Raw genomic sequence first — 9500 nt, 5'->3', positions numbered from 1 at the left:
CACCTACAGGCGAGCCATAATATCCTCGTCTTCGGCAGGCTCCTCCGTTTTTTTTTCCAGTTTTTTTTTATTTACGTTGTGTTGAACCTCGTTCTTTAAATGACGCTATCCCGAGGAGGACACCTAAAGGCGAGCTGTAATGACCTCAACTTTTGCAGGCTCCTCTGGTTTTTTTTTTCGGTTTTTTTTTTTACGTTGTGCTGACCCTTGTTCTTTAAATGACGCTATCCCGAGGAGGACATCTAAAGGCGAGCCGTAATGACCTCATCTTCGGCAGGCTCCTCTGGTTTTTTTTATTTTTTTATTTTTTTTACGTTGTGCTAACCCTCGTTCTTTAAATGACGCTATCCCGAGGAGGACACCTAAAGGCTAGCCGTAATTGCCTCATCTTCGGTAGGCTCCTCTGGTTTTTTTTTCCAGTTTTTTTTGTTCTAGTTTTTTTTAATACGCTGCGCTGACCCTCATTCTTTAAAAGACGCTATCCAGCAGAGGACACCTAAAGGCGAGCCATAATGGCCTCATCTTCGGCAGGATCCTCTGGTTTTTTTTTTAACGTTGTGCTGACCCTCGTTCTTTAAATGACGCTATCCCGAGGAGGACACCTAAAGGCGAGCCGTAATGGCCTCATCTTCGGCAGGTTCCGCAGTTTTTTTTTTTTTCGTTTTTTTTTTAGTTTTTTTTTTTTACGTTGTGCTGACCCTCGTCCTTTAAATGATGCTATCCCGAGGAGGACACCTAAAGGCGAGCCGTAATGGCCTCATCTTCGGCAGGCTCCTCCGGTTTTTTTATTTTTTATTTTTTTATTTTTTATTTTTTTACGTTGTGCTGACCCTCGTTCTTTAAATGACGCTATCCCGAGGAGGACACCTAAAGGTAAGCCGTAATGGCCTCATCTTCGGCAGGCTACTCTGGATTTTTTTTTTTACGTTATGCTGACCTTCGCTCTTTAAATGATGCTATCTCGAGGAGGACACCTAAAGGCGAGCCGTAATGGCCTCATCTTCGGCAGGCTCCTCTGGTTTTTTTGTTTTAGTTTTTTGTTTTTTTTTTTACGTTGTACTGACCCTCGTTCTTTAAATGACGCTATTCCGAGGAGGACACCTAAAGGCAAGCCATAACGGCCTCATCTTCGGTAGGCTCCTCCGGTTTTTTTTTCCAGTTTTTTTTTATATACGTTGTGTTGAACCTCGTTCTTTAAATGACGTTATCCCGAGGAGGACACCTAAAGGCGAGCTGTAATGACCTCAACTTTTGCAGGCACCTCTGGTTTTTTTTTTCGGTTTTTTTTTTACGTTCTGCTGACTCTTGTTCTTTAAATGAAGCTATCCCGAGGAGGACATCTAAAGGCGAGCCGTAATGACCTCATCTTCGGCAGGCTCCTCTGGTTTTTTTATTTTTTTATTTTTTTTTACGTTGTGCTAACCCTCGTTCTTTAAATGACGCTATCCCGAGGAGGACACCTAAAGGCGAGCCGTAATGGCCTCATCTTCGGCAGGCTCCTCTGGTTTTTTTTTTCCAGTTTTTTTTGTTCTAGTTTTTTTTTAATACGCTGCACTGACCCTCATTCTTTAAATGACGCTATCCCGCAGAGGACTCCTAAAGGCGAGCCATAATGGCCTCATCTTCGGCAGGCTCCTCTGGTTTTTTTTTTTAACGTTGTGTTGACCCTCGTTATTTAAATGACGCTTTCCCGAGTAGGACACCTAAAGGCGAGCCGTAATGGCCTCATCTTCGGCAGGTTCCGCTGTTTTTTTTTTGTTTTTCTTTTAGTTTTTTTTTTTTTACGTTGTGTTGACCCTCGTCTTTTAAATGATGCTATCTCGAGGAGAACACCTAAAGGCGAGCCGTAATGGCCTCATCTTCGGCAGGCTCCTCCGGTTTTTTTATTTTTTATTTTTTTATTTTTTATTTTTTTACGTTGTGCTGACCCTCGTTCTTTAAATGACGCTATCCCGAGGAGGACACCTAAAGGCGAGCCGTAATGGCCTCATCTTCGTCAGGCTCCTCCAGTTTTTTTTTTTTTAACGTTGTGCTGACCCTCGTTCTTTAAATGACGCTATCCCGAGGAGGACACCTAAAGGCGAGCCGTAATGGCCTCATCCTCGGAAGGCTCCTCTGGTTTATTTTTCCAGTTTTTTTTGTTCTATTTTTTTTTAATACGCTGCGCTGACCCTCATTCTTTAAATGACGCTATCCCGAAAAGGACACCTAAAGGCGAGCCATAATGGCCTCATCTTAGGCAGGCTCCTCTGGTTTGTTTTTTAACGTTGTGCTTACCCTCGTTCTTTAAATGACGCTATCCCGAGGAGAACACCTAAAGGCGAGCCGTAATGGCCTCAGCTTCGGCAGGCTCCGCTGTTTTTTTTTTCGTTTTTTTTAGTTTTTTTTTTTTACGTTGTGCTGACCCTCATTCTTTAAATGATGCAATCCCGAAGAGTACACCTAAAGGCGAGCCATAATGGCCTCATCTACGGCAGGCATCTCCGGTTTTTTTTCCAGTTTTTTTTTTTTACGTTGTGCTGACCCTTGTCCTTTAAATGATGTTATCTCGAGGAGGACACCTAAAGGCAAGCCGTAATGGCCTCATCTTCGGTAGGCTCCTCCGGTTTTTTTTTTTTTTTTTTACGTTGTGCTGACCCTCGTTCTTTAAATGACGCTATCCCGAGGAGGACACCTAAAGGCAAGCCGTAATGGCCTCATCTTCGGCAGGCTACTTTGGTTTTTTTTTTATGTTATCCTGACCTTCGCTCTTTAAATGACGCTATCCCGAGGAGGACACCTAAAGGCGAGCCGTAATGGCCTCATCTTCGGCAGGCTCCTCTGGTTTTTTTGTTTTAGTTTTTTTTTTTTTTTTTTACGTTGTACTGACCCTCGTTCTTTAAATGACGCTATTCCGAGGAGGACACCTAAAGGCAAGCCATAACGGCCTCATCTTCGGTAGGCTCCTCCGGTTTTTTTTTTCCAGTTTTTTTTTATATACGTTGTGTTGAACCTCGTTCTTTAAATGACATTATCCCGAGGAGGACACCTAAAGGCGAGCTGTAATGACCTCAACTTTTGCAGGCACCTCTGGTTTTTTTTTTCGGTTTTTTTTTTACGTTCTGCTGACTCTTGTTCTTTAAATGAAGCTATCCCGAGGAGGACATCTAAAGGCGAGCCGTATGACCTCATCTTCGGCAGGCTCCTCTGGTTTTTTTATTTTTTTATTTTTTTTTACGTTGTGCTAACCCTCGTTCTTTAAATGACGCTATCCCGAGGAGGACAAAAAAAAGTCCAGCACTATTTCGAAGACAAAAAAAAAGATGAAACTTTTTATTTTTAAATTTTGAAACAAAAAATATAGTTTTTTTGCCTAAAAGTATAAAAATAAAGAATTTCAAAAACATCCAACAAACAAAAAATTTAAAAAGTTTAAATTTTAAAATTAATTTATTCTATATTTGTGAAAAAATAGCTTTTCTGGGAAAAAAATATTCTTAAAAAATTTTTTATTTCAAAATATAAAATTTTTTTTTTTTTCGAATTTTTAAATTTAAAATTAAATTTTTTATTTAAAGTATAAAAATAAAATAAAGTCCAGCACTATTTCGAAGACAAAAAAAAGATGAAACTTTTTATTTTTAAATTTTGAAACAAAAAAATATAGTTTTTTTGCCTAAAAGTATAAAAAAAAAATTTCAAAAACATCCAACAAACAAAAAATTTAAAAAGTTTAAATTTTAAAATTAATTTATTCTATATTTGTGAAAAAATAGCTTTATCCAGTGAAGAAAAATATACTTAAAATAAAATTTTTGATTTCAAAATACAAATTTTTTTATTTTTTTGAAATTTTAAATTTAAAAATTAAATTTTTTATTTAAAGTAAAAAAATAAAATAAATTCCAACAATATTTCAAAGACAAAAAAAAGATGAAAAATTTTTATTTTTAAATTTTGAAACCGAAAAAATAATTTTTTTGCCTAAAAGTATAAAAATAAAGAATTTCAAAAGTATCCAAAAAACAAAAAATTTAAAAAATTTAAACTTTTTAAAATTAATTTATTCTATATTTGTGAAAAAATAGCTTTTTCCGGGGAAAAAATATTCTTAAAAAATTTTTTTATTTCAAAATACGAAAATTTTTGTTTTATTTTTGAATTTTTAAATTTAAAAATTAAATTTTTTATTTAAAGTAGAAAAATAAATAAAGTCAGCAATATTTTGAAGACAAAAAAAAGATGAAAACTTTTTATTTTTAAATTTTGAAAAAAAAATATAGTTTTTTTGCCTAAAAGTATAAAAATTAAGAATTTCAAAAATATCCAACAAAAAAAATTTAAAAAGTTTAAATTCTTAAAATTAATTTATTCTATATTTGTGAAAAAATAGCTTTATCCGTGAAAAAAATATTCTTGAAAAAAATTTTTATTTCAAAATACAAATTTTTTTTTTTTTTGAATTTTTAAATTTAAAAATTAAATTTTTTATTTAAAGTAAAAAAATAAATTAAAGTCCAGCAATCTTTCAAGACAAAAAAAGATGAAAACTTTTATTTTTAAATTTTGAAACCTAAAAAATAATTTTTTTGCCTAAAATATAAAAATAAAGATTTTAAAAATATCCAATAAAAAAAATTTAAAAATTTAAATTTTTAAAATTATTTATTCTATATTTGTGAAAAAATAGCTTTATCCGGTGAAAAAAAATATACTTGAAATAAAATTTTTGATTTCAAAATAAGAAATTTTTCATTTTTTCGAAATTTTAAAATAAAAATTAATTTTTTATTTAAAGTAGAAAAATAAAATAAAGTCCAGCAATATTTCGAAGACAAAAAAAAGATGAAACTTTTTATTTTTAAATTTTGAAACAAAAAAATATAGTTTTTTTGCCTAAAAGTATAAAAATAAAGAATTTCAAAAACATCCAACAAACAAAAAATTTAAAAAGTTTAAATTTTAAAATTAATTTATTCTATATTTGTGAAAAAATAGCTTTTCCGGGAAAAAAATATCTTAAAAAATTTTTTATTTCAAAATAAAATTTTTTTTTTTTTCGAATTTTTAAATTTAAAAATTAAATTTTTTATTTAAAGTAAAAAAATAAATAAAGTCCAGAATCTTTCGAAGACAAAAAAAGATGAAAACTTTTTATTTTTAAATTTTGAAACAAAAAATATATTTTTTTGCCTAAAAGTATAAAAATAAAGAATTTCAAAAAATCCAACAAACAAAAATTTAAAAAGTTTAAATTCTTAAAATTAATTTATTCTATATTTGTGAAAAAATAGCTTTTCCGGTGAAAAAAATATCTTAAAAAAATTTTTATTTCAAAATACAAATTTTTTTTTTTTTGAATTTTAAATTTAAAAATTAAATTTTTTATTTAAAGTAAAAAATAAATTAAAGTCCAGCAATCTTTCAAAGACAAAAAAAAGATGAAAACTTTTTATTTTTAAATTTTGAAACCAAAAAAATAATTTTTTTGCCTAAAAGTATAAAAATAAAGAATTTCAAAAACATCCAACAAACAAAAAATTTAAAAAGTTTAAATTTTAAAATTAATTTATTCTATATTTGTGAAAAAATAGCTTTATCCAGTGAAAAAAATATACTTGAAATAAAATTTTTGATTTCAAAATAGAAATTTTTTATTTTTTTGAATTTTTAAATTTAAAAATTAAATTTTTTATTTAAAGTAAAAAATAAATAAAGTCCAGCAATCTTTCGAAGACAAAAAAAAGATGAAAACTTTTTATTTTTAAATTTTGAAACCTAAAAAATAATTTTTTGCCTAAAATATAAAAATAAAGATTTAAAAATATCCAATAAAAAAAATTTAAAAATTTAAATTTTTAAAATTATTTATTCTATATTTGTGAAAAAATAGCTTTATCCGGTGAAAAAAAATATACTTGAAATAAAATTTTTGATTTCAAAATAAGAAATTTTTCATTTTTTCGAATTTTAAAATAAAAATTAAATTTTTTATTTAAAGTAAAAAATAAAATAAAGTCCAGCACTATTTCGAAGACAAAAAAAAGATGAAACTTTTTATTTTTAAATTTTGAAACAAAAAAATATAGTTTTTTTGCCTAAAAGTATAAAAATAAAAATTTCAAAAACATCCAACAAACAAAAAATTTAAAAAGTTTAAATTTTAAAATTAATTTATTCTATATTTGTGAAAAAATAGCTTTATCCAGTGAAAAAAATATACTTAAAATAAAATTTTTGATTTCAAAATACAAATTTTTTATTTTTTTGAAATTTTAAATTTAAAAATTAAATTTTTTATTTAAAGTAGAAAAATAAAATAAATTCCAACAATATTTCAAAGACAAAAAAAAGATGAAAATTTTTATTTTTAAATTTTGAAACCGAAAAAATAATTTTTTTGCCTAAAAGTATAAAAATAAAGAATTTCAAAAGTATCCAAAAACAAAAAATTTAAAAATTTAAACTTTTAAAATTAATTTATTCTATATTTGTGAAAAAATAGCTTTTCCGGGAAAAAATATTCTTAAAAAATTTTTTATTTCAAAATACGAAAATTTTTGTTTTATTTTTGAATTTTTAAATTTAAAAATTAAATTTTTTATTTAAAGTAAAATAATAAATTAAAGTCAAGCAATCTTTTGAAGACAAAAAAAGTTGAAATTTTTTTTTTTTTGAAACCAAAAAATAATTTTTTTGCCTAAAAGTATAAAAATAAAGAATTTCAAAAATATCCAAAAAAAAAAATTTAAAAAATTTAAATTTTTAAAATTAATTTATTCTATATTTGTGAAAAATAGCTTTATCCGATGAAAAAAAATATACTTGAAATAAAATTTTTGATTTCAAAATACAAAATTTTTCATTTTTTTGAATTTATAAATTTAAAAATTAAATTTTTTATTTAAAGTAAAAAATAAAATAAAGTCCAGCAATATTTTGAAGACAAAAAAAAGATGAAAACTTTTTATTTTTAAATTTTGAAACAAAAAATATAGTTTTTTTGCCTAAAAGTATAAAAATTAAGAATTTCAAAAATATCCAACAAACAAAAAATTTAAAAAGTTTAAATTCTTAAAATTAATTTATTCTATATTTGTGAAAAAATAGCTTTTTCCGTGGAAAACAATATTCTTAAAAAAATATTTTTATTTCAAAATACCAAATTTTTTGTTTTATTTTTGACTTTTTAAATTTAAAAATTAAATTTTTTATTTAAAGTAAAAAAATAAATTAAAGTCCAGCAATCTTTCAAAGACAAAAAAAAGATGAAAACTTTTTATTTTTAAAATTTTGAAACCTAAAAAATAATTTTTTTGCCTAAAAATATAAAAATAAAGATTTTGAAAAATATCCAATAAAAAAAATTTTAAAATTTAAATTTTTAAAATTATTTATTCTATATTTGTGAAAAAATAGCTTTATCCGGTGAAAAAAAATATACTTGAAAAAAATTTTTGATTTCAAAATACGAAATTTTTCATTTTTTCAAATTTTAAAAATAAAAATTAAATTTTTTATTTAAAGTAGAAAAATAAAATAAAGTCCAGCAATATTTTGAAGACAAAAAAAAGATGAAAACTTTTTATTTTTAAATTTTGAAACAAAAAATATAGTTTTTTTGCCTAAAAGTATAAAAATAAAGAATTTCAAAAACATCCAACAAACAAAAAATTTAAAAAGTTTAAATTTTAAAATTAATTTATTCTATATTTGTGAAAAAATAATTTATCCAGTGAAAAAAATATACTTGAAATAAAATTTTTGATTTCAAAATACAAATTTTTTATTTTTTTTGAATTTTTAAATTTAAAAATTAAATTTTTTATTTAATGTAAAAAAATAAATTAAAGTCCAGCAATCTTTCGAAGACAAAAAAAAGATGAAAACTTTTTATTTTTAAATTTTGAAACCTAAAAAATAATTTTTTTGCCTAAAAATATAAAAATAAAGATTTGAAAAATATCCAATAAAAAAAATTTAAAAAATTTAAATTTTTAAAATTATTTATTCTATATTTGTGAAAAAATAGCTTTATCCGGTGAAAAAAAAATATACTTGAAATAAAATTTTTGATTTCAAAATAAGAAATTTTCATTTTTTCGAAATTTTAAAATAAAAATTAATTTTTTATTAAAGTAGAAAAATAAAATAAAGTCCAGCATATTTCGAAGACAAAAAAAAGATGAAACTTTTTATTTTTAAATTTTGAAACAAAAAATATAGTTTTTTTGCCTAAAAGTATAAAAATAAAGAATTTCAAAAAATCCAACAAACAAAAAATTTAAAAAGTTTAAATTTTAAAATTAATTTATTCTATATTTGTGAAAAAATAGCTTTTCGGGAAAAAAATATTCTTAAAAAATTTTTTATTTCAAAATAAAAATTTTTTTTTATTTTCGAATTTTTAAATTTAGAAATTAAATTTTTTATTTAAAGTATAAAAATAAAATAAAGTCCAGCACTATTTCGAAGACAAAAAAAAGATGAAACTTTTTATTTTTAAATTTTGAAACAAAAAAATATATTTTTTTGCCTAAAAGTATAAAAATAAAAATTTCAAAAACATCCAAAAACAAAAAATTTAAAAAGTTTAAATTTTAAAATTAATTTATTCTATATTTGTGAAAAAATAGCTTTATCCAGTGAAGAAAAATATACTTAAATAAAATTTTTGATTTCAAAATACAAATTTTTTATTTTTTTGAAATTTTAAATTTAAAAATTAAATTTTTTATTTAAAGTAAAAAATAAAATAAATTCCAACAATATTTCAAAGACAAAAAAAAGATGAAAAATTTTTATTTTTAAATTTTGAAACCGAAAAAATAATTTTTTTGCCTAAAAGTATAAAAATAAAGAATTTCAAAAGTATCCAAAAACAAAAAATTTAAAAATTTAAACTTTTAAAATTAATTTATTCTATATTTGTGAAAAAATAGCTTTTTCCGGGGAAAAAATATTCTTAAAAAATTTTTTTATTTCAAAATACGAAAATTTTTGTTTTATTTTTGAATTTTTAAATTTAAAAATTAAATTTTTTATTTAAAGTAAAATAATAAATTAAAGTCAAGCAATCTTTTGAAGACAAAAAAAAGTTGAAATTTTTTTTTTTTGAAACCGAAAAAATAATTTTTTTGCCTAAAAGTATAAAAATAAAGAATTTCAAAAATATCCAAAAAAAAAAATTTAAAAAATTTAAATTTTTAAAATTAATTTATTCTATATTTGTGAAAAATAGCTTTATCCGATGAAAAAAAATTACTTGAAATAAAATTTTTGATTTCAAAATACAAAATTTTTCATTTTTTTGAATTTATAAATTTAAAAATTAAATTTTTTATTTAAAGTAGAAAAATAAAATAAAGTCCAGCAATATTTTGAAGACAAAAAAAAGATGAAAACTTTTTATTTTTAAATTTTGAAATAAAAAATATAGTTTTTTTGCCTAAAAGTATAAAAATTAAGAATTTCAAAAATATCCAACAAACAAAAAATTTAAAAAGTTTAAATTCTTAAAA

The sequence above is a fragment of the Arachis hypogaea genome, chromosome 18 (assembly GCF_003086295.3).
Source record: "Arachis hypogaea cultivar Tifrunner chromosome 18, arahy.Tifrunner.gnm2.J5K5, whole genome shotgun sequence".
NCBI classification, from domain to species: Eukaryota; Viridiplantae; Streptophyta; class Magnoliopsida; order Fabales; family Fabaceae; genus Arachis; species Arachis hypogaea.
Note: the sequence above shows the minus strand (reverse complement) of the source record.